Consider the following 27,181-nt stretch of genomic DNA (forward strand, 5'->3'; position numbering starts at 1 on the left):
CATTAATCAACAATTAATGGACATTAATATTATGCTCTAATGTATATGTCTATTTATATAGGCAAATTATTGAAAGTTATGCTATGTTGTTAGAAGCAGGCAGTGAGAGAGACTTGTCAAAAATGGAGATGAGAGAGTTAACGGGACTTTGAGGAAACGGGGCGGGCTCATTCACTTGTGTTGGGTTTCACACACACGCGGAGAGACGCAGCAAACATGACTTTCCAATGGCCGCTACCTCAGACGCGCTTATTGCTCTTTTCCTGAGCGGACGGGGAACTTTACTGCAGCATCGTGCTGATGAAACTGCGCGGCAGGCAGGAGTTGAGGCGGGGGCGGAGTCAACAGGTTCAGGTATTTATTCAAGAGCTTCATTTACTCTCTCTCCTTCACTAAACAACTGCTGAAGATAACACATGGTAGACATGTTTTATTTAGTGATTGAATGTGCAGCATGATACTGCAAGATTGACTTTGTAAGTTGTTTTACACGAAGTGCGATAGTGCTGAAGGATAATAAGGGCAGCGTCTCAAAGAATATACTGTGCAGCATTTTAGTGCATATATATACCGCTAAAAAATAATGTCTACTGTAAGTAGACAGGGTAGGTTTTGCCTAGATTATTTCATACTTTAATATGCTTATAGCCTAGCAGTTACAGTACTGTGTTAGTGAAGTCAGTCGCTCTTTATTTCACAGTTCGCTGAAATAGGCTACAGTACACTGAACATTGTTGCTGACATACTCAGTACCTGTAACAAATGTTTAGAAGCTAAATACGATCATGATAATCGTGAAAAAAGCTTATCTAGATGAAAAAAAAAATGCTTATCTGAACTTATTTTGTGTAGGCCTACCATTTAAATACTTTTTATTTCCTCAGATTTTTAAATGGTAAACATATCAATTAGAAAAGGTTCAACACTCACTCTAGAAGAAATTTTATTTGTGACGTTTTGGCCATTATCTAGGCCTTCATCAGAACTATATAATGCTTAACATTCACAAAAATTGTATTATGGTAGTGTAATGGTTAAAGATGTTTTTTTTTAATATATTTTCATATGCCATATAAATGAATGAATAGTATATTCTGTTTTACATAGTGCTATATTATGTTACGGTTTAATATTTTGTTTACCGTGTTTTTAAAGAAAAAATCAAATGAATACAGGATCTTTCTTTTCTTTATGTATTTAATAAATAAAGAAATAAATGGTGACAGACAGTGGTAACTAATAACGATATGGGGCCACATGCCTTCCAATATTTAGAATAGTGGTTTATCAAAGTAGGTTTTTCCAATTCAATCTCATGAGAAAATGTAAGCATTTTGTGAGGTGGGCATTCCATATAATTAAAAAATATATATATATTTGTAACACCAGTTCACATTACAAATTACAACGACAGTGTGCTGAGTTTTTTTATTGATTTATTCTTAAACATTTACGTCTGGCCCTCCTCAACATTTGGTTACATCCTTGACAAAGAAAAGTGCAATTGGTTAATTTTTGGTATAGAGCTATAATCCCATAACTCAGAAGATAATTGGGGGCGATAATTCTGAAGCTGCTGTTACTATGGAAGCCAGAATCACAGCAAAGTTTGGAGCAAAAAAATAACAAATAAAAAAATAAATTCAGATTAATCTTTGAGCCAGATGATTTGCTTTGTAGCTTAAAACTCTTTACCAAAATATATATCCAGAACCAAGGCTACTGAGACAGAAACAGCTCAGATATCTCATATCACCATAATGTTTTGAATGATAAGACAAACTCAACAAAAAAATTCTAATTTTAAGAATTTCTTCACATGAAAACAGGTGGATTTGCTGAAAATTGCTTATTGTTGCAAAGGCTCTGTGTACAATTTTATACTATCAAGGTTTCATTTATTGTATTTGTCTCATTAAGTCTAAATGTTATTCTGTAGAGTTTTAGGGAAGATAACTTATGCAAAGTCTCTTACCTTGTAGGTAATTAAATCAAGGTCATAGTACAATACACTCTTCTCACATGCGGTGTCCTGTTTACTGCTGTAAAGTGTGTGTGTGAGTTCAGTCCTATCATATTTACCCATTAAACTTTGCCTCGTTTCATGTGACTCTTGTATGTGCTGGTTGTTTTGGCCATGATTTCAATCTTAAACAGCTGTTATGTATTGTGAGAGTTGATATACAACTCCAATACAAACAATCTTCAATACAAAACTCAGGTAACAGGAAACACACCCGTGTTGTAATAATGGCTATAATATTTCACTGCTTGTGTTTCGTTGTTTGACGTTCCAAAATGAGGCACATTTGCTATTTCTTTGTCCTTTGATGAGCTGAGACCACTTGAGTAAGGCCAGTGTCAGCATGGGATGGAAAAAGCATTCTGGCATTAAGAACATGATAGTGACTCAATATCTCCTGGCAAATGAAATGTAATTATTTCAATTGCTCTGTTTTCAAAGTTTTATTTCAGTTTTTGCATAGTGTATGGACCAGGGCCCGGTTCCCCAAAACGTTCTTATCGCTAAGTAGTTCTTAACCTATTCCTTAACCTCTCTCTTAACATTATGGCACGGTTCCCGAAACGTTCGTACGCTAAGTATATCTTCTGTAAGTCACACTTTCGTAAGGTTGGTCTGGACCATTCGTAGCTCTCTCTTAGCGCTGTTTGAGCTCAAGACGCTACTGTACAGCAGTCTTTAGAAACCAGGGCAGCGAAGTACAAGTCAAACTATGGTATGTTGACAATTTTGTGGCTCAACAATGATTTTCTGTTATTTTTTAAGACTCATAATAAATTATGTTCGCAATGGATACAGGCCTATTTATGAAGTTGACTTTATGTGGTTACAGAACTAATAAGGTGGTAATTAGCCTAGGCTTTTTCGTAATGTAATTAAAGCGAATTGGCAATCATTTTTTTGATAATTAAAATCTGGCAAACAATTTGGCTCTAAATGGCTAAGATCTTTAAATGGGTAAGCATGGTGGTGTCCAGTAAGCGACCAACTATGCGCAGCGATCCAACATGTCCTTCTATTGAATCAAAGACGGAGCCATACTCGGAGCCGTTTAGTCCATGTCAGTTTTTTTATTCGGCAAAACTTAAGCCCTTTTGACATTTTGCCTGACGTGGCTATATTAAAAAAAATCCCCTCCCAAGACAACTCATTGTGGAGCAGCTGGACCTTCCTTTCTTTTTTTTTTTTTTTTTTTTTTTGCTACAGAGAGATTCATCGAGGTCGTGGGAGAGGGCTACAGCCTAATCAAGACCTCTGTGTGGAGTGCGTCCACACTGTCACCAATGCCCTTCTGCGCCATGCCGGGGATTGCATCCTGGTGGATGGCACTCATCCCTATCGCCAATCCATCAGTGAATGATCAGGCGTAGGCTACTTATTGCGAAAGGAAGACGCGGCCATAAATGTGCAGGTTATAGTGGACCATAGGGGTGTGATATCTGACCTGGTGGCAAGGTCCAGCAACACTTCAAGTTCCTCTGACGAGAGGCTTGGTGCCCTTTTTTACGTTGCTTCCCCAGCATATTTTGTATCTAACTCTCTCTCTCTCTCTCTCTCTCTCTCTCTCTCTCTCTCTGTTCATTGTAGATAGGTTGCTTTTTATTAAAAACATAAACCAATTGCAATCAATACCGCATTAAACAGAAGTAACTGCAGCTGCTTGCCAATCAATTCTAATTGTAAAGTACCTTGCCATTAATATTAAAGTGTATTATATAATTTTTATAAGTCGTTAAACCCATGTCAAGAAGCGGCACAAGTGGCACAACGGGATGGATGATTAGCGGGGGATACCCGGTTTGTCTTACCGTCACAACATATCGTGTGAACATTACTGACCCTTTGATAATTTAATTTATAGTCTATATTTTACTGATAACTTAAACTATGTTAAAATAAATGTTACTGTAATAATTTGAGGAATGTTTCATTTGCATAGAACGTGTTGTCTTTCTTAACACTGGATTGCATCTTCGCGTAAAGTGGAAAATCGATTCATGAGCAATCGATGCCAACTAATTCAGCACCCTGACTTTGGACAGCGCTCTTGTAACGTCGGACGTAAGAGGCAGCGTGCTAAGAAGCTTCCTAAGGGACACTTCGGGGAACACACTTAGAAACATCAACAACTTTGGTAAGATATATCTTTCGATGTCTTCTTAGCGAGCTAAGAGTGAACGTTATCGGGGAACCGGGCCCAGATTGTTTTGAAAATTAAATTAGACATGTATCAGGTATAGTTGACTGTAATTTGATAGAGCTTATATTATTGTATTGTATTATATTACATAGCCATTTTGTTCATGTTACATTATGTTGAGTATGTTTGTGGAGAGTTGTCTTTAACTGTAATAGAACTATCAATGTTTACAACTAGCTATCTGAATAATAACAGTCTTAAATCACTATAATGACACTGATATTGGAACTGTACTATACTGAATACTTGTTACTGCCATGACACAATAATGTATGGTATACAACCAGACTGTGCACATGTAATGAACTTGCCAAACATTTTTCATTGGAGTTTAAGAAGACACTGCTGACATTTCAGATCATTGCCCAGTTTTTTTATGCGTCCCAACATGTCAACTTCTACCTCAGCCAATGGCTGGAGTACCTGTTTGTCTGAACAAAAGCAAACACACCTGTGTGGAAACAGTTGCTGTGTGTGTGTTTATATATACTACATAAAAATCAGATGATATATTTGTTTAATAGTTGCATTTAGCAAATTTAGTTTACATTTTATAACGATTCAAGCAATCAATGGTAAAGCCCTATGCAAATATACTGTATGCAGATAAAGATAAACATAATTTTATATCCAAATTTGTATAAAGAGTTATGTGATAATATACTTTCCATTTTGTGATGAAGTAAAAAATTAGGCAGTTTTTGCTCTATATTATATATTGCTTTACATTAATTAACCGTTTGCATTTTTTTTGTGACAAAATAGTGATTATACAATGACACAACAGTAGCAGTGATCCAGAGTAACATTTGGTTAGTTAATTCCATACTATTTTACACAATCTATTATATGTATACTATTTACAGTACAGTATGCAAATTTTCTTTACAATGGAATGCATGACATGATTTTTGCCAAAACAGGAGTGCATACAATGCATCCTACAATTCAGTGTGGTCAGTTTGACAAACATGCAAACAATGTGGAATGCACAGATATTTTTGCAAGATGGGTATTCAAATTGTGCAGTAAAAGCTGGTAATGCCATGGTGATTTTACAGCCTGAAGCCACGATGTTGCATCCAGTGCCTCTAGAGAGCTTGTGAGTCTGGGAAAAGATGGAGAGATGGAGGGAAGACAGGAATGGGAGTAGGGACTGGGAAGTTAAACCTTTATGATGCATGGAGTGGATGGAGGCACAGACAGCTCTGTGCGGGTTACTCGGGAAATATTTTACCTTTAATAGATAAACAGTGAAATGTATGGAATGATATTCCGGACTTTATTCAAAAGGAATTGCAAAATGTATTTGCAATTGCGTTTTCAATTTGTGGACGCATAAAATGTGACATAATCCAAAAGCAAATGCAAATAGCGCATTACCGTTTTCATTTTCGTTTAAGCGAACGCACAGTGTCTGCCAAATTTAAAATGGAAATGCAAAGTCCATTTGCAATTGTGTTTCCCATATCTTACGAGCTATGAGCCTGTAATATTTAAATACCAATATTAATTACCACATTTGCCTTTTCACTCTCTCTGCACTGTGCATGTAAACTGCCAAAACTCAAATGGAATCGCAATTCCTTTTGCATTTGAATTTCCGACGTCTATACGGAAACCTGTCAATCAAGTGACAGGGGTTGGGCCATTTTATTGGGCGTGTTTGCATTGGGAAGTGACGGTTGAAATGGTTACGTCTTGACTCCACTTATTTTAATACACTATCATTTTATCTTCCTGCTTCCTTTGATGGTATTAGATCATCTTTACATGCCAGACAAAAATAATCCCAGAGCTCATCAAGGCAAGAAAGAAAGAGAGAGAGTTAGTGAGAGATAAAGAATAAATGTTGAGAAAGAGAGAGAGAACAATAAGGTCATGCAGGTAGGAGAACACTTGCATGCTAAAAAATGCTGGGTTATTTTTCTACTCAAACAAGGCAATTATTGTTAACTAAAATTAAAACAAAAACCATAAAAAAACTTTTGTTTTATATATATATATATATATATATATACAGTACAGTCCAAACGTTTGGACACAACTTCTCATTCAAAGAGTTTTCTTTATTTTCATGACTATGAAAATTGTAGAGTCACACTGAAGGCATCAAGGGCTATTTGACCAAGAAGGAGAGTGATGGGGTGCTGCGCCAGATGACCTGGCCTCCACAGTCACCGGACCTGAACCCAATCGAGATGGTTTAGGGGTGAGCTGGACCGCAGACAGAAGGCAAAAGGGCCAACAAGTGCTAAGCATCTCTCGGGGAACTCCTTCAAGACTGTTGGAAGACCATTTCAGGTGACTACCTCTTGAAGCTCATCAAGAGAATGCCAAGAGTGTGCGAAGCAGTAATCAAAGCAAAAGGTGGCTACTTTGAAGAACCTAGAATATGACATATTTTCAGTTGTTTCACACTTTTTGTTATTTATATAATTCCTTATATAATTCCACATGTGTTAATTCATAGTTTTGATGCCTTCAGTGTGAATCTACAATTTTCATAGTCATGAAAATAAAGAAAACTCTTTGAATGAGAAGGTGTGTCCAAACGTTTGGTCTGTACTGTATATGTATATATATATATATATATATATATATATATATATATATATATATATATATATATATATATATATATATATATATATATATATATTATTGTTATTATTTTAGCTTTAACTAAACTTGAAATAAAAACAGAAAATATAAAAACTAATTCAATTAAAAGAAAAGAAAAAAAGGTGATGACACGTTTTACTATGAAGGGTCAAAAATCTAAATTGATTAAGGGCTGTGGCCCGAAAGTAGATGCTGCATTATATCCAAGTATATCATAACAATATGTATAATTAAAAAAAAAAATAATAATAATAAATTAGAAATGAAATTGTGCTTCAGTGGCAGGGCCTCCTTGTGATGTGGCATGATGAGCCAAATGTATCCAAGTGACTTCTTCAGAATACTCTACATAAACAGCAATACAAGTCGTTTGGTCTTTTACAAGCCATAGGTAATAAAAAGTGTGAAATCACATACAATGAAAAAAGTGTGTTGAATTTAATCATGTACATCGGTTCCACATTAATCAGTAACAAACACAATTTATTTACGTAACGTCATCTAATTAAGTGTGATTTTATTTGGTTTCCTAAATAATTCAGTTATTCAGTATATTTATATATAACAATCTGGATTTCAATGCATGCAAATATTGAGTACATTTTGAAATATATTTCTAAGTATATTTCTAAGTATTAAATTAAATCTATTTATAATAGACATTTATCTCTGCTCCGTCATCATGATTATTTATTTTCACTGAAATTATTGCAGTGCATTCTGGGATTGCCTCACCATGCAGGAGGCATACATAATGTTACCACCCACATTTTGAAACACCCTTTGCATTGAGAGCACAACCATGGAGTATTAAAATGCTTAGTAGGCAGCTCTGTAGGTTTTGGAACAGAGCTGGTGTATGTGCATAAGACGATTGCTCATATGGATTTTTAATCATAGGTGTTTCCCACAGATATTTTATTTGACCTGCAGGAAAAAGTGACTCTGGCAAGATCATTCAAAACTTATATAATAGGGTGGAGCAGAAAATGCATGGAAATTGGAAGAAGTAAAGGGAAAGTAATCGTTTTAGTAATACTTTTTGACATTCAGATGCAGCTCTGAAGATCAGGACTATATCACTGGGTCAGTTACTTAATCATACAGTAAGGAAAGTGCTGTGTGGAACATATAGACTGTGACCCTGCCCAATATTGTGTACTTGATTTGGTTTTGTGTCCTGTCTTGCATAATCCCATAGAATGTGATCTTCTTCAATTTTTACAAGACACACTTTTACAAAAGTAGAAGTAGATTGTTGGCCCTTTTGCCTTCAGTCTGCTGTCCAGCTCACCCCTAAACCATCTCGATTGGGTTCAGGTCCGGTGACTGTGGAGGCCAGGTCATCTGGCGCAGCACCCCATCACTCTCCATAGTCATGAAAATAAAGAAAACTCTTTGAATGAGAAGGTGTGTCTAAACTTTTGGTCTGTACTGTATGTATGTATATATATATATATATATTAATCCCTTTTCAGGAACTACAACAAACAGCTTGGTTGGACTACAGCATTGTTTTCCAGGGTGTCGAGTGAGAGTGGCCAAATATGGTGGCCCATACTCCGATTGTATAAAATTCATACAGAATTTTTGCTTTGCATTTAACCCATCCAAGTGCACACACCATGAACAGACACCTGGAGCAGTGGGCAGCCATATTGCTGCAGCACCTGGGAAAGCAGTTGGCAATTCAGTGCCTTCCTCAGGGGTCTTACTTCATTCGTGCCATTGAGGGTGTAAGAGAACACTGTTGATTCACTCCGCCCACCTACAATCCCTGCCAGACCTGAGACTTGAACCCACAACCTTTGGGTTACCTTTGGCTTATTCAGGATCTAAAATACACACATTGCACAAAGAAATATCACGGACTATGTACGGTATAGACTTAAAGATAAGAAGCTTTATTTCCAAAAAGATGCATGGTAAACTTTGAATTTCAGTACTTAGAGCAATAGAGTAACAGAAGCATTTATTGTAATATATATTCTCTGTTCCTATATATGTTTTTTTGTATATTCAAATCAATTTCTGATACTAATTCCAGATAAACATCTGAAGTAACCAGTGTTGGGAAGGTTACTTTGGAAATGTAATAGGTTACAGATTACAAGTTACCTTATTTAAAATGTAATAGTAGTGTAACTTTTTTAATTACTCTAATAAAGTAATGTAACTAATTACTTTTGAGTACATTTTGATTACTTTTATAAATTTCTAATGAATATTTATTTGCAACTGTTAATCATCTTCAACCATTTACACCATGCAGGTTTAACCTTAAAGTAGTGCTCAATACTGTCAGACTTTCACCATCCTTCATCACTTAAATTAAGATGATCACATTTGAACACATCCACCACACAATCAGACTTTAGTACTGCCTTTTACTTTGAGATTGATCTGAAGTTCAATGCAGATTTAAAATATTCAAAATAAATAGTTTATAGATACTGTTTTTGAAACCAAATCTTTGCACAACTACAGGCATCTAACTGCATCTAACAATGGTTTGGGGAAAATAGTTAATAAAAAAATAAAAGCATATAGCTACATCAACTCAAATATGGTTATCTAATATGCATGTTTCCTATTTTGTGTACTAAACTCCTGAAACATTGGTGTCTTTTTGAAACAATGCTGTCTCTTTGTATATGATATGATGATAGTTTCTCAAAATAAGTAAAAAATGCTCATGAAGTGACTCAGAGCAGTTCTAGAGATTAATTTCCATGAGGGATGGACTGGAAAAAAATAGGCTGGGAAATCTCACACTCATACACCCACAACCCATTCTGAAACATGGACAACCCTATTTTTTTATGGACCTGACATGAAAAAGATTTGAATCCTTAGGTTGGGGGACTTGCAATGTAATTAAGAGGTTCTCCCTTGAACTGCACCTTCACTTCCATTATCCATCCATCTCTCTCATGACTTTAATACTGGAGATTTTTATTTGACTTTTACCATGTTTTGTAAGTGCAATTTTTTTTTGGCAAATTAATTACCACTTGTATTTATTTTTACTACAAATTCCATAGTTAAACCACGGTTAGTGCCATACCATAGGCTATATTAATTTTCCTCAGGGTTGTGTTTTTGTCTGCACTAGCTCCCCCTAAACCTATGATAAAATATGATAAGTTGTCTGCTAAATTACTACTGTAACATTACAAAAGATAATAATGACGTCGTTTATATAGTATTTTGAGTGATTGCGAGCAATGTGCTGCTGCTGCTTGACTAAGTAAACAAAGACAAAACTACATTAGCCTATTTACAGATGAAACTGACCTACACCTGAAACCCTAAACAGAAGTGTCGCTTCTCTGCTCCAGCTGTGCGCTTACACAGTTCACTCCGGTCTCTCTCTCTCGCATTGATTACTCTGAGTCTGATCCAAACCGTTCGGCGGAGGCGCAGAGAGCGCGCGAGCCCAACCATTGCCAGTCACGACTAACTGATTCATGATTTAGATTTAATTATCGAATGGCGGATTCGGAAATAATCGCTTTAGTATATTCGGCCTGCAATTATACAATAACAATATTAAAATCGAAGGCCAAATCGTCTGCCAGGCCACCGGGAATAGTCCTGGTTCTCCCGATGTCCAGTCAGCGCATGATTTCCACAGACACGCAGAACGTGCAGGATTCATATTCAGTCTTTTCGCGGCTTAATATTCACAGACCCCAGTCCATACTGCATTTTTATTCAAGTGTACTGACTTACTTTTGATACACACATATTCACATATTCATCCAAAATGTGGCATATTGCGTCTGCGTTATAGGCTGAATTCCATTTTTATGACTGGATTCTACGAATGTGTTTTCCGCGTCGCGGAGATTATGGGCCATATGTCTTAGTGCAATTTGGGAAAGAAATAAGCTGTATGTGGATGTGTGTAAATATTCAAATGTAATCCTCTTTGTAATCGTTACAAATTTCATAAGTAACTGTAATTTAATTACTCATTTTTTCTTAGTAACTGTAACAGATTACTGTTACATTTATTTTGTAATTAAATAACGTAACGCCGTTACATGTAACTAGTTACTCCCCAACACTGGAAGTAACAGTTAATTTAATACACATTTCCTAAAAACTAATCCTATGTGACTGATATGCTTCAAATTGGGTGATTATAGATCAAGGTTTTCGCTGTCAGTCAATGATGTCCTCTGCCCTCTTGAATTGAAAATATTAACATTTACGTATGGGTGTTAATGTAATTCAGAACTGAATCTTTTTCAACATATTAGGTGTACAGCACAGTACTTAATGTGAGTGTGCACTGAAAATAAAAATGTTATTTGTAAATATTTACTTTACAATAACATACAAATGTGTCTAATTATTCAGTTCCTTTAAATAAAAAAAGTAATTAATGGGTTTTCTTCATGCAATTTGTATGTTATCACCATTGTGTAGATTTCCTGAAGCTACTGGTCAAGACATGTTAAGATGTACAAGACCTGGAATGTGCAAAGGAACTCAAGTCTACTTTAATTCATGTTGACTTGAACATTTACACCACAGTGTCTTTAAGACTGTCCCAAATCGTCTGTATAAATGTTTTGTCGGTTCCATCCTTGTAGGATCAAAATACACTGAAATTATCACCATTATCAGTGCAGTAAAACACTATACATTATGGGAACATCATACACACTGTAATTAACTAGCAGATCGTAAACTGCAGACAAGCTCTCAGGTTGCAATATGATGTAATTACATGTCACACAGCCCTAGGCACTCTACTATAAAAAGAAAGCCAAGCCTGTTTTTTTCCCTAATTGAACCTAGTAAAATTTTCAGAGAAAATAGGCCTTATTGTGACCAGCAGAATTCCCCTCTCCCTCCCTTTGCTTCAAGTATCAGTTTCTCCAGTGCTACAGTATCTAAGAGCTTAGACCCTCACAAGATACATTTAGAGCTGAAAGTGCCATGGAAAACTCAGGCCCTAAAACCCATCCACCCTGCTTGGCCTTAGACTCTCTCTCTTTTTTCTTGCTCTCTCGTATATTTGGTCTAATGTTATCTCATCACCTTGTGAGAACTTGCCCTGACATAATCTCAGCAGGCCTGTCAGCTCTATAATCTGGCTGTAAGTAATGATTGGTGGTGTATTTATGTTCCCCAGGCAGTTGTTAGTGGTTGATGGTGGGTAGGAGCAAATAGTCTCACATACCCAGACTTTTGACTGTTGGCATAAAGTATGGGCCACTTCACAGCTTATTCTAGCCTAAAACTGCGGTATTAAACAGAAAGCAACAGTCTGTCAGCCACGTAAAGTGGAAATGAGAGTTAGGTTTGTTATTGCTTGTTTAATGGTGGGTAAAAAAAATAAATACAAATAAAAATATTTGTCTTGATACTAAAAAAAAATTATTCAAAACTTTGATGCCACAAAACTCAACTTTGTTACATCCCAAACTGATTTTAGCATCAGCTTGTTGCCATTTAAACATGCTCTGGGAAAGTAAATAATCCAATATGTACTAAACATGAGACATGCTTTATATTAAGGGCCTTTAATTAAAAATAATTAGTAAGATATACAGTAGTTAACATGTATAGTTTAAAGTGGCTTGCCCCATCAGAAACTCTGACAAGATACATGTGCTGCTGCTGACTGAGAGGATACTTGCACTATTTAATGTGTTTAAGATGTGCGGTTTTACTCAGTGCATAACTTATATCTCACAGGTATGTTCTGCATCTGTAAATGTTAGAAAGTAATGGAAATATTTCCATTTTGCTGTCAGGAGTGAATACGCCTTCTACATGTGAGTCTCTGATTATTTTCAAAGATTTTGGTAAATGAGCACCTCTTTGGGTATGCGTGCCAAACAGACGGAGTTATACAATTTTTTTTAAAAAATCTGTCATTGGAATAATAATAAATAATTTATTTGAAAAGGAATAAAAGTTGTTGGTATATTACTGCCACAGTGTATCAGCTGGAAATTGTAGTGAATTATACAGGTATGTTTTTGGAGTTTTGCTAAAAGATAGTGGTTCTTCCAGTGAGCCTACTGTTATATATTCCCTGTGTTGGTGTTTGGACTTTTGTTAGTGTTTTCTCTGTTCCTATTGTGTCTGTTATTGTGTCTCCCCTGATAGTTCCTCAGACAACTAACCACTCCCCCTCTTTACCTTGTTAAGCTTCTTAGCCCCTGTATATATATAAAGTCCTAGTGGTTCACTTATGCTGTGTTAGTCGATGTTCATCCTTGTGTCTGGAGTTCCTTGTTCCCTGTGTTTTAGTTGGTGTTTATCTGTTTCTCTATTAAACTACTCCCTGAACTTAGATCCTCACCTTTGCCTTCTTTCTCTACATGTTATTTTGAACTTTTAAATATTGTCATACATATATGATAACCCTAATCCTAATATTGACAAGAATAGCTTTTAAACTGTAAAATATATATATTTTAATTATTATTATTATTATTATTATTTTTTTTTTTTTAAATGAACATCCTGCTGCCTTGACATAGTACCGTAGTAATATTTATATTAATACTATTTCTACTAAGGCACATATGTGTATTATATTCTTTAGTTTAATATATTTATCTATGTGAATTCTTTAGTTTTGATCTCCATGTGGATTTAGGAGGAGCGTTAATGTAGAGTAATAATTTTCATAAAATACAGAGTGATGATTAGCAAATGGAACATTCTAGTTATCATCTCTTGGAAATATTGCTATTTTCAGTACAGAGTAAAGTTTGATGTCCCACAAGTCCTACCATTAAAAGGAAGTTCTGGATTCAGTACAAGTTCAAGGGTTTGTTCATTAAGAAATTAAAACTCTGTAAACTCTATAAACCCATAAGATCTTTATTATATATTTATTTATTATAAAGTAATATATAAAGTAACATATAAAGTAACTTATAAATTGAATTTAAAGATACATGATTGTTTTACATGACAAACAAATTTATTTTGGCTTTAATTTGCATATAAACTTTGATCATTGCACATATATAGAACAACAAAATATCAGACATGCTTGATTCTCACAAGTCAAGCAACGACATTGAATGAAAGTCATTCAGGTTTGGAATGAGGGTGAGTAAATTATGACAAACTTACAGGAAGGCATTTACAGTGGATGTTTATGAGTCACATTAAAAAACTTATCAACAATGTCTCTGTAAAGTTCCCCTTAAGGGAACTTGAGCTGCGTCAGAAACTCTTTGGGAATGCCTCTGCATGACAGTGTCCTGAAGTATGTGTGAAATCAGTTCAATGGAATGGCGAGAAGTCACAGGCGGGGATGACGTAGAAACAAGGAAGCTTTAAAGTGCATCTGAAACAAACAGCGTTAGCTTCTGTGTTTTCAGCAAGCACTTTCTGTGTGTATGTGTGTGTGTGTGTATGTGTGTGTGTGTGTGTGTTTGTCAGTCTGAATTCTGTTGTTTGTAAGTGCCAGTGCACAATCACAACAATATATGGTGAGCAAGAAAATGCCCCATGGTTTTTTGAGAAGGGGAATGAGAAACTGCGTCCCCTAAAGTACAATGACTAAAGCATGGCAAGGGGACACAGTGTCCCATTCCCCTTTTGAGGGGGCCATGGTTACATGAGTAACCCGAGACGTTTCTTTCATCGAATGGGAACTTGACCTGCGTCCCCTTTGAGGACGCTTTGGGGAATGAATACCCACGCCACCATGCTGAAAAGATAAATACCTTAACGGCAGCCAACACAAACAAATACTTGAGGAGTCCACATCCCTAGGGACACACCAACAACAGTCACATAATCCACCACACGCATCACCTACTTCTTACACACACAATGCTTTGAGGACTACATCTGAGGAAGTGGGATGCAAGCCGGAAGGGACTAAGACTAAAGAAAGAATGATATATTCAAGTTGTAAACGAGGTTCATAAAGGAACTGCAAAGGAATCAATGAAAAAGGCTAACAGAATTACAATCATAATTACAATCATAAGCCTTAAGACAAAATAAATCAAACACGGGACATCAGGGTGCTCAGTTACAGTGTTTACTAAAAACTCGTCAGCACCAGCCATCCGCCTTCATGTTCCGGTATTAGGCGGCTGAGATCACAGGTTTCTGGCAGAGCCTTCTTGATCATCAGGCCTGGCACAGCACTGCAGGGAATTTCATGGATGTCCGGCCAGGTCACCCTGAAGGGTCTCCTGGCTGCTAAGTTGTGCTGTTGCATCCAGTGGGAAGTGGAGGTGGCAAAATCCACATCTAAAATCCAGAAAGTGGTAAGTGTGCATGCAAGACTCTGTGCACTTTCTGAAATCCTGTACGGTAAGGGTTATGTGCCCTGTCTCGTTCCGTTTCTTGAGATGATTAGACCTTGGTTCCTTGGCCTTCATTCAGCCAGTGTGTATTTGTTTATACACTTCAAGCATTGCTTCCTTCAACATGAGGGGCTATTTGGGCGATTCTCGTGGTAGTTTTGCAGCGCTCCCCTTTCCAAGAATGGTCGCCTATGAGTGCGCTACTTTGAATTTGGAGTTCTCCTCTCATATGAGACTGAGTTCTCAGTTTTTTCCCCAGAGCGCTCCAGCATTATTTCCACAGATCGAGTTGATGACTCTCAAACATACTGTTTTGAGATGCACCATTCCATCTATGAGCTGCACTATCAGAGTGCCACGAGAGCCCCTCCTTAGAACAGTATTTGAAAATACAGGCTATTTTAAGTGTGCATGTGAAGTCTTTGCACACTTTCTGAAATCCACACTGTGGTAAGTTTGCACACTAGTATTCTGCATTCTTTCTAAAATCCTATATGGTGAGGGCTTTGCGCGGTTGCTTCGTGCCCTTTCTTGAGTTGGTAAAAGCCCCATTCATCTTGGGCGCCACTCCACCTATGTATCCTCGGATACCTATCTAAACTGGATGTTGCTACTAAAGATCTGTTGAGACAGCTCCTTCAGCAAGCTTATGCAAAAGCAAGCGGTAGCCCCTGTGTGACACTTGTCTGTGTGACCCTGTAAGACTTAGTATAAAATGGTAGGTTCTTAGCCGTATCACTTTAAAGGAATATTTCCTGATTCCAAGCCTTCAGCTCTACCCCGGGCCAAGGCCCTAACAATTAAGGTGGGTATGCAGCTTAGGTCTTTGGCTGTAAGGGGTACTGTCACAGACAGCCGTCTAAATGTCCCGGGGCAACTCCCATGGAAATGGTAGAGTTGGTACTTATTGTTCGCCATGATTCTGGCCTGCACTCCCCTCAGCATGGCGGCGTGGGTATACTGTTCCCCTTAGCGACCCCTAGAGGACGCAATTCGAAGTTCCCTTTAAAGGCAATCATAATTAGCCATGATTCTGGCCTGCACTCCCCTCAGCATGGCGGCGTGGGTATACTGTTCCCCTTAGCGACCCCAAGAGGACGCAATTCGAAGTTCCCTTTAAAGGCAATCATAATTAGCATTCTAAAGTAAAAATTATTGTTTATACTGAAATAGTATTCCCTTGTCAACACTGGCAGCATCAAAACATCAAAATAAAATATAATTGTTTATTCCATTATTTATGCATGCATCAGTGTTTATTGTGTTTATTGTGTGTTTATTAAGGATCAGCTGACTCAGCATTTTATATTTAACGTATTTTTCATTGTTGTATGAAGGTTTTGACATACTAATTTCCATTTGCATTTCAGCATATGACCTGTTTTATATTGTCTATGCAAATGAAACCATAATAGGATGCCAATTATCAGTCAACATTAATCAGATGTGTTCAGTGAAGATGCATGTAATATGCAAATTTTAGTAAACACATAAAGCTGTCTGGGCATGGGCCAATAATATTTCCCCATAATTACCAATACATGTCTGTTGCCATTTTTCAAGTCACCGGTTGTTCTTGTCAAACCTGCGGTGCCTTTTATGTTGTTTGCAACTGCGTAACTACATCAGGACTTCACGCAGTGATTGATTCATTGCAACGAGAAGGCGAGGGGGCCAATGAAAGCAAACTTGGCCCATAGACACCTCAAAACATATTGATGAATCATGCCAGCACAAGTGTCTCATTGAAACCGTGTTAGCAAATTGGGCAGAACAAGAGAGATGTGGCGCTGTAAATGAATGAAGCCCCGCTCTCTCCTTGGTGTCATCGCAGCAGTGATTAGAACACGTCTGTGTGCCACCCTCTTCAATGTGTGTGGATTGGAGCTGCCTGCAGCTGGATAGAGCCCCCGCAGGGCCCATAAACATCCAGAACATTATGGAAGGGACTAAGCTCAACACAAAGACAGTTAAATACAGTGCTTTGTGTTTTCTGGCTATTTTCAAAGCCTTTTTCTTTGGGATGCACCAGTTTTTTGGTAAACATAAAGGTAGCACCGTAAAAATATTCTAAAATATGTGATATTAGGAGTGCGATTTGTTTTATTAATTTGTTATTTTTACTTTATGTTGTGTGTGTGTGTGTGTGTGTGTGTGTGCTCTTGTTTTTGTAATATATCAGGACACAATTCTGTATAATGACATGGGTATGACACAGCTATTACAAGGAGAGGGTGACTTATGAGGACATAACCCATGTCCCCATTTTTCAAGATATTTATTAATCATACAGAATGAGTTTTTTTGAGAAAGTAAAACTGCACAAAGTTTCCTGTGAGGGTTAGGTGTAGGGCCATAGAATATACAGTTTGTACAGTATAAAAACCATTAAGCCTATGGGATGTCCCCACTTTTCACAAAAACAAACATGAGTGTGTGCGTATATATTTATGTTGTGTGTGTGTGTGTGTGTGTGTGTGTGTATATACATTACACTTTTTGGAATGGTGTCACGGCCGGAATACAGGAAACACGGAGAGAGATCCAAGTGCGTGTATGACATTTATTGAGGGGAATCCAAGGGGTAAACAGTCCAGGCATGGGTCAAAACCAGAGTATCAATCAAACAAGAAAACAGACAAAAACACAAGGCTAGAGCAAGACTACGGGTTAAACATTAAACAAGGACTCCGTGACACATACTAAGACAGACCGGGTATAAATACACAGGGAGAGACAAACGCTAATGGGGAATTGACTGAGTGCAATGATTAATGACCAGTGACAGCTGAGTGCAATGATTAGAGAGAGAACGTGAGGAATGTGGTTCATAAAGTGACAGACACGATGGGGAAGGAGGACATCTAGTGGATGCCCAGGGAACACAAACCAGACACTGTGACAATACCCCCCTCTACGGAGCGGCTCCCAGACGCTCCAAGACAAGACTACAAAACCAGAGACCAGGAGGGAGGTGGACAGGTGGAGGCTCAGGGGGAGGGACGGAGGGCCAGAAAAAAAAATGGGTAAACCAGAGACCAGAGGAACATGTAAATGGGGAACAGACACCAGAAGTGCAAACACAAAACAGGGAGACCAGGAGGGAGATGGACCGGAGGAGGTCCAGGGGGAGGGACGGAGGGCCAGGCTAACAGAGAGGAACAGGGACAGCAAGTGAACAAAAAAAAAAAAAAAAAAAAAAAAACACAACAACAAAACGGGAGATCAGGGTGGGTCGGGGCGTTCAGGACCCCCGGATGACGCCAACCGGGCAGGACCCCAGGGTGGAGCAGAAGACCACCACAACCGTGTGGTCAGGAAGGAAACCCCTCAGGGCGGAGCAGAAGACCACCACAACCGTGTGGTTGGGATGGACGCCCCCCCAGGGCGGAGCAGAAGAGCACCATATCCGAGCGTCCGAACCAGACGCCCCCGGGGGCGGAGCAGAAGACCACAACATCCGTGCGGCCGAACCAGACGCCCCCCAGGGCGGGGGCAGAAGACCACCACATCCGTGCGGCCGAACCAGACGCCCCCCAAGGCGGAGCAGAAGACCACCACATCCATGTGGTCGAATGAACAGATGGACAAGTCTGATTGGGCAAGTCTGAAACAAAGAACATGAACAAGTTAAGGGTAGCCTCCGTGGCCACAAGAGGATCAGTCGGGTGCTCAGAGAGTTTGACTGAGACGTGACCAGGCTCTGGAAGTTCCGCAGAGGCGAGGAGAGACTCTGGTAGATCAGCAGATACGTGGAGAGGCTCCGATAGTTCAACAGAGAAATTACGAGACTCTGGTACTCCCATGGTGTTTCTACTGGGTTCCAGAAGATCACTGCTGACTTGACTCTGCTCATGAAGATTATTGGTGACTTGCATTTGTTCATGAAGATCATTGGTGACTTGTATTTGTTCATGAAGATCAATGGTGACTTGCCTTTGTTCATGAAGATCCCCGGTGACTGGACTTGGTCCTTGAAGATCCCCGGTGATTTGACTCTGTCCTTGAAGATCACCGGTTACTTGACTCTGTCCTTGAAGGTCACCAGTGACTTGACTCTGTCCTTGAAGGTCACCAGTGACTTGACTCTGTCCTTGAAGGTCACCAGTGACTTGACTCTGTCCTTGAAGGTCACCAGTGACTTGACTCTGTCCTTGAAGGTCACCAGTGACTTGACTCTGTCCTTGAAGGTCACCAGTGACTTGACTTGACTCTGGAAGGTCAACGGTGACTAGCCGTGACTCTGGAAGGTCAACGGTGACTAGCCCTGACTCTGGAAGGTCAAAGGTGACTAGTCCTGACTCTGGAAGGTCAACAGTGACTAGCCCTGACTCTGGAAGGTCAACAGTGACTAACCCTGACTCTGGAGGGTCCACGAGCACCTGACTCGACTCTGGAGGGTCCACGAGCACCTGACTCAACTCTGGAAGGTCAACAGGAACTAGCCCTGACTCTGGAAGGTCATCAGTGACTGACCCTGACACTGGAAAGTCGATGGTGACTAGCCCTGACTCTGGAGGTCCATGAGCACCTGACTCGACTCTGGAGGGTCCACAAGCACCTGACTCGACTCTGGAGGGTCCACAAGCACCTGAGTCAACTCTGGAAAGTCAATGGGCCCCTGACTCGACTCTGGAAGGTCAACAGGAACTAGCCCTGACTCTGGAAGGTCAACGGTGACCAACCCTGACTTTGGAAGGTCCATGAGCACCTGACTCGACTCTGGAGGGTCCACGAGCACCTGACTCGACTCTGGAGGGTCCACTAGCACCTGACTCGACTCTGGAGGGTCCACGAGCACCTGACTCGACTCTGGAGGGTCAACCGGAACCTGAGTCAACTCTGGAAAGTCAACGGGCCCCTGACTCGACTCTGGAAGGTCAACAGGAATCTGACTTGATTCTGGAGGATCAACTGGAACGTGACTCGACTCTGGATGGTCAACAGGAACCTGACTCGACTCTGGATAGTCAACTGGAACCTGACTCAACTCTGGAGGGTCAACGGGAATATGACTCGACTTTGGAGGGTCAACCGGAACCTGACTCAACTCTGGAGGGTCAACGGGAACCTGACTCAACTCTGGAGGGTCAACGGGAACCTGACTCAACTCTGGAGGGTCAACGGGAACCTGACTCAACTCTGGAGGGTCAACGGGAACCTGACTCAACTCAGGAAAGCCCACTGTAGCTGCCATCCTCTGCAGTGGCTCCGGGCTGGCTGCCATCTTGTGCAGTGGCACTGGGTTGGTGGCCATCTTGTACTGTGGTGCTGGCTCAGCAGACGTGACGTAAACAGTCTCTGGATCAGCAGACGTAACGTGAACACTCCTGGGAATCTCTAGGATCTTTGACAGCATGGAGAAATAATCCAAAAACGTCTCAGCGGACATCTTGGGCATTGGCGTTGAGCTGGCGGCCATCTTGCACCGTGGCGCTGGGCTTGTGTCCACTTTGTGCTGTGGCGCTGTGCTGCCGTCCATCTTGTCTCGTGGCGCTGGGCTGGCGTACATCTTGCCTCGTGGCGCTGAGCTGGCGGCCATCTTGTGCTGTGGCGCTGGGCTAGCGGCCACCTTGTGCTGTGGCGCTGGGCTGGCGTCCATCTTGCCTCGTGGCGCTGGCCTTGCGGCCATCATGGGCAGTGGCGCCACCATGGCAGACGTGCGCTTCTTCTCCCCTCTCCGTCCGCCATGGTGAGACGGTGGCTCTGATCCGTCCCACACGAGCCCCAGGTCGAAGGGGGGCCATGGTTGAGAGCGATGCTGAGCCTCCTCTCGACCACTCCCTCCTCGGCGACCACCCCTGGTCCCCCGGAAAACCACCAGGCGAGTTCCCTTAAAACTACTCCTATCCCGCTCTGTGGCTGGGGAGGAAACATGAGCAGAAATACACAGGGAGAGACGAACGCTAATGGGGAATTGACTGAGTGCAATGATTAATGACCAGTGACAGCTGAGTGCAATGATTAGAGAGAGAACGTGAGGAATGTGGTTCATAAAGTGACAGACACGATGGGGAAGGAGGACATCTAGTGGATACCCAGGGAACACAAACCAGACACTGTGACAAATGGAGTATATGAGTGAAATTAAATGACATCGGTTTCATCTTCCCACTTGCTAATGTGAGAAACCCCACTCTGAAAGATTTAAGAGTGGAAAAAATACAGATGCCCTGGCTTTCTGTGCTCCAAACATTAGACCTCTCTCTGCTTCCACTCCTCACAACTCACATATTTTGGTCTGGAATACTGCAAACACAGACAAGCAGAATGACACAAGCATTCACACATCCCAGTGTTGTTATACTAAATATCAGTACTCTTGAAATGAGGTTAGCCAATCAAATAAAAAATTAATTAGATAACTAAAAAAAAAAAAACCTGAACTAAGAGCTTTTTTCATTTGCGTAGTAAGCATCGGAGCCTTGCCAATGTCATGACAATTGGGGGGGGGGGGCATACAGAAAGTCAGGAATTTGATTAAGACTTAAGGCTGGCAACTATAAGTATAATCAGCTCTTATAATAATACACTTGTGACTTTGTAAATGGTCACAGAGAAAAATTTGAAAACACTAAACAACTGAGGATCACACATTACACTTCTGTACTACACTTTCACACCAAATTCACCAAGAAACCTACTGTACATTGAATAAGTCTGAAACTCAAAAATCTAAGTTTGTGCCCATCATACTATACTAATTTTTCTTTTAAATATGTCAACCCCGACTTCCCAAAATGTACAAACTGGATTGGACTTGGATTTGACTTCCATTTAAGTTTTCCAGACTGCAAACCTGGACAAAAATCCGTGCAAAAGTTGTATAGTGTATTTCTAGCCTTAAGGTGTGGAAACTTGGATGGAGTTTTTTGTTATAATTCAGAAAGTAATCCATTCTCCTTGTGTTATAAATATTAGCTGGTGAAGTGTCAAAGCGCTAATTTCATGACGAAAATATAGCCTCATCTCTATGGTTACACTGTCTCAGATGTACAAACTGATTTTAACGATGCATGTGTGTGTCAATGGATATTATGCCCTTCCATTTTTAACCCAATTAATTGGAGCATAAGAAGTGGGAATAAAATATGTCCAAAAGGGAAGTCCAAAGAAAGACTGAGGCTGTCTTCTCCAGCTGTAAAGAACATAATGATACTTACTGGTGACATTTGTTACAATCCAACTGGATCAACCTTCAAAAATTCCTGGCGAAAGAGACGTGTTTTTCAATTACAGAGCAAGTCTATTCATCGTTCACTGGGAGCTTTTTAAAAACGATTTCCTTTTAAATGGAACATAATCAGTGCACGGTAAAGCGAGCCCACTCATGTGAAAATGTGTCATGAAATTTATCACTCCTTGATGTTTGGTACTCCCATAACACAGTTTTCAATAGTGCCTTCATCAAATTCCCTGCCATAATTCATTTTTAAACTCCCATTAACTCTAGCGCCTGCCACAGATTTCCAAAAGCAACCATAGCAACCCACGTGAAGTTTTGCGAATCAATGCTGACAAATTGCTGTTAAAGTTTCGCACAATAGAAGAAGTGTTACTTTTTCTGTCAGTCTTTGTATCAGAGAATGTTCTCTTGTGATCACACTTAGTGCTTGTTGTTTCCGTGGTGTTTTGCAGGGGGTTGCCCGCCTTTTTGAAACTTCACTGTAAACATCTTCCTCCACCTTTAACTGTGGTTTGCATTTTTCTCGCCTCAACCCACTTTTATGAAGCATGGGCACAACGGCATCTTATGTAGTTGCTTCTGGCCAACGTCCCAAACATCCAAAACCAAACCAAGTATCATAACTCATATTGACACTAGATAAAACCACAAACAGTTCTCTCCTCTCATGCTCATTGTTCTAATACAATCTCCCATGAGCTTTCGCCAGCCACAAATATTTTAAGTTAACTGATACTGTAAAGACCCCATGAATGCTGATGCTCCTGGAGAATAATGTAATCGCTCTGTTGAGACAAACAGATTTGTTTTTAGAGATGCTTTGTGGAGGGTTGCCCCTTTTTGTCACAATTTTCTTTCGCCAACATTATTTGACTGCAGTTATGTGAATATCACTATTATAAAACAACTGTTAAGTAACTCTTTTGTATGAGTCTGTTTATTAATTTGTTTACCTTAGTCTGAAGGGTAGAATCCTTGTTGATGTTATGTAAATGGATAGTTGATGCATAACATGTCCATGGACATTAAGGGAAAGTGTGTATATATATATATATATATATATATAATAAATTTTGAACGGTCCTTTGGTGTGACAAATTCGTTTTTAAAAGTACAGATATTCCATGTAGTCTTTGCGGCATTAAATGTCATAAAATGATCCATGCATAATTTAAAATGTTTTATTGAGTATTGCATGTCACACCGCAGGAAATGCCGACTTTCCAAAAGTGTTGTATGCCAACTATATACAGTCTTAACCTTCAACTTTGGAAAAATGCATGTTAAGCTGTGTGTAATTTTAACCACTCTGTACGTGTAAATTGCCAGCTTTAGTAGTGTAATTGGAAGTGTTTTTAACTTCTAATTCAATCCAGAACGCATTCATCGAAAAGAACACACAATGACGCAGCCTTTAACTGTGTTTAAAACAAGCTAGGCATTTTCTTACACTGGAGACGCTAACAGCAGGTTCTTAATAATTTTTTTTTCTCCCTTTGCCATTTACAGAAATATAACTGTAGTGAACTGGCCGCAGTAGGTCTGCATTAGTTCCCAGTCTTCACATTATAATTTTGCTGAATTGTTGTCGGCAGGTTTTTGTGCATGTTTGTTTGTGGAGGACTGATAAATGTCTTAAGAAGGTTAATTTTCTGACCTTTGACCCTGTCCCATGACCTCTGCTTTTCTGTGAATGTCTCTAGATAGACAACAGGGAGCTGTCACTGCCAATGCGAAAGTAATTTTTGTCTTTTCGCATCATTACCTCTGTAGAATCGTCATGGTGAGCATTACACGAGCGAGAACCACTCACACATTCAGGTTTAGTGCCAAGCCTTTTGGGGTCTTGTATATATGGGTCATACTTTTTTCTCAGAGATATAAATTTTAGATAAAATTTCTATGATAATGTCTTTGGTTTGACTTCTGCCCTTTGATGGTCTGATGGCTTGGTTTCTCTTGGAGAACTATTTATCTGGATATTGATTTGTTAGAGTACTGTAGCCTCGACAGTCTTTGCCTTGAGATATTTCACCATCCTGATTTCATGCTAATATGAAGTCTTATGAACTAATAAGCAGAAGCTTTGATCATCTTATCAAAATAAACATTATACATGTTATATGGTTTGGGGTGGAATCACATTTATCAGACCCACATATTGATAAGAAAATGAAATGTCTTCCCTTGGCATTTGAGAACATTTGATTAGGTGTTGATTAGCAAATCAGAACAAGGATTTTCTCTGCGATGATCAAGAGGCCAATTATTCTCCTTTGCAGCATCTAACAGTGCCAATGGTCCCTAAAATATGACCCCAGATATTGCAGGAGTGTTGCATGGCATTGCAGAAAAGGCCCAGCTGTAGATGGTAACCCAGAATTTAGGTGCCGAATCACAACTGTCAGCAATTGAATGGTGACCATTTTTTGGGCGACAGGCTCCTGTGACAAGGAAGGACACTTCACATATTTTAGAAAAATGTACTGCCTAGTATTTATGGTATGTCACAGTGTCTGGGTTGTGTTCCCTGGGGTTCCACTAGGTGTCCTCAGTTCCCACGGTGTTTATCATATTATCACTTCCTGTCTCCTTATTTGGTCACCTTCCTCCTTGTTTAGTTAATTGATTGTTCCCCACCTGTCTCCTGTTTCCCCATTATCCTTTTGTGTATATAACCCGGTCTGTCTTAGTATGTGTCACGGAGTCGTTGTTTATTCATGTCCGTCAGTTCGTGCCCTTGCCTTGTCTTCTTGTTTAGTTTATGTTTTGGATGGATGTTTCCTATTGACTCCTGCCTGGACTGTTTATGCTGTTTGGATTACCCCTTAATAAAAGACTTACTTGCAATTGGTTCTATCTCCGTGCTTCATTGGATCCCGGCCGTGACATGGTAAACTAAATGTATATTTTAATTAGGGATGCACTGATGCCACTTTTTCAAGTACTCGCACGATACCGATACTTTTATTTTTGGTATTTACCGATATCAAGTACTGATACCAATATTTTTAGTGATGTGTCGTTCTTGAACGATTCGTTCATTTTGAACCAATCTTTAATGTGACTCGGGAAGAACGAGTCGTCTCTGGGGATGATTTGTTCAGTCGCGCATGCGCAAATTCTATAGGTTCTGCTCTGCTAGTAGTAATTCACCTGTGTCAGTCAATGCAGTCTGAGACGGAAAGAGAATTGATTAGTTCATAGTTCGGGTCTATCGGGTTTTTGACTCGTTCCTTAATCATGTGACAGCCCCATATGCTAAACCTATGCAGTCTGAGCCGGAAAGAGAATTGATTAGTTCATAGTTCGGGTCTATCGGGTTTTTGACTCGTTCCTTAATCATGTGACAGACCCATACGCTAAACCTATGCAGTCTGAGCCGGAAAGAGAATTGATTAGTTAATCAATTTCAGGAAAGACTTGAACCCGAAGACTTGTCAGACAAGAGTTGAGGTGAGCTAATCACAGACTGAAGACCCAGGTAAAAAATGAATTAATCTTTTCTGTATCTTATAGCATTTTAGTTTTGTATTGTTTGTAGTGTGATCAACGTGTGTATAAGTACTAGATGTGCTGGGGAAGTAACATGTAACATTTTAATTACATTTTGCTAAAATGAACGAAATTAGCGAAATGACTCGAAAAAAGATTTGTTCATTTTGCTGAACGAGACTCAAAATCTGAGTCGGTAAAATGATCCGAACTTCCCATCACTAATATTTTTGTTGCATTTGTAAATTGTTTAAATATTGGGTACAGAAACCAAAAGAGTATATACAGTTAACGTTAGCTGGTTAACTTCATTTATTAAATAGATACAGTCAAACCAAAATATATTCAGACATCTTCATCCTTTCTCATATTATGATAGTTTATTCTCTGTAGTTTAGAAGATGGTAATAAAATATGACAAGAACTCAAGAGTTGAACTGTGTCAGCAAAGATTCAGCTCGATAGTGTTAGATTACTTTGATAGAACGGTATGTAATAGATTGCAATCAACCAAAAATTATAAAGACAGCTGTTAGTATGACAGTAACTATCAATACTTAGTCGGGCAACCCTTAGCCTTAATGACTGCCTGTAGTCTCCTGGGCATGCTGTCATCCATGTTCATGCAAACCTGAACTTCAGTTTTTTCCCTAGACTCTGTCTGAAAATATTTTGGTCCCAAATTTGTATCGGTATTTTATTTTTTTTATTATTTTTCTGCTCTATGGTTCATCATCTTTAATTTAATAGCATTAGAGCTGCTACATTGCAGCGGCTTAGTACTGTAATCACGTGCTTTGCTGTAATAATGCAATCATTATAAATCTCCTAACTGTGATATTTTCACAAATAGAAGTCATGTTTTCTTTGGTTATCTGAAACGCGATTTATATTCCAAGTAAACATAACACGCACAACGCGTATTTGTACTGGTGCAGAATTAAAAGGACAAGTAGTAACAGCCTAGCGCATTTCACACAGGCTGCTTGATTCACTTTCGTCAGAAAGTCGTGTATGACTAATGTTGAAAAAAAAATTATGTTTATAGTGTATGCCCCAAAAAATGGTTGTATTTTTACAATTTAGTTTTAATGCAAATGATGCTTGTCCTAAAGTGAGTAAAAATCAAAGATCACACATTAGAAGTGCACTCTCTCTCTCTCTCTCTCTCTCTCTCGCTTTCTCTCTCTTTCTCTACCTACCGTTAAGTAACTTGTGCTTTGTTTTACTTTCTTGTTTTTGACATATCTGACCAAACTACCAACTTTCCAGTTATGAAAGGTATATTCACTCGACAAGCTCGCACATTTCCGCTGCTGCACGCTTAATCCACTCACGTGCTTCAT

The 27,181-nt window shown here is 39.3% G+C and overlaps 1 protein-coding gene across 1 annotated transcript in view; it reads left to right on the forward strand.

Annotated features, from left to right (window-relative positions):
- The first annotated feature begins 200 nt into the window (after positions 1 to 200).
- Positions 201 to 27,181, forward strand: part of LOC132121311 (retinoic acid receptor alpha-A-like) — a 177,979-nt gene continuing 150,998 nt past the window's right edge. The window contains exon 1 of the mRNA XM_059530595.1: positions 201 to 354. The gene's annotated coding sequence lies outside the window, so the exon portion shown is untranslated. The remainder of the gene's footprint in view (positions 355 to 27,181) is intronic.

This window comes from Carassius carassius, chromosome 39 (assembly GCF_963082965.1).
Source record: "Carassius carassius chromosome 39, fCarCar2.1, whole genome shotgun sequence".
NCBI classification, from domain to species: domain Eukaryota; kingdom Metazoa; phylum Chordata; class Actinopteri; order Cypriniformes; family Cyprinidae; genus Carassius; species Carassius carassius.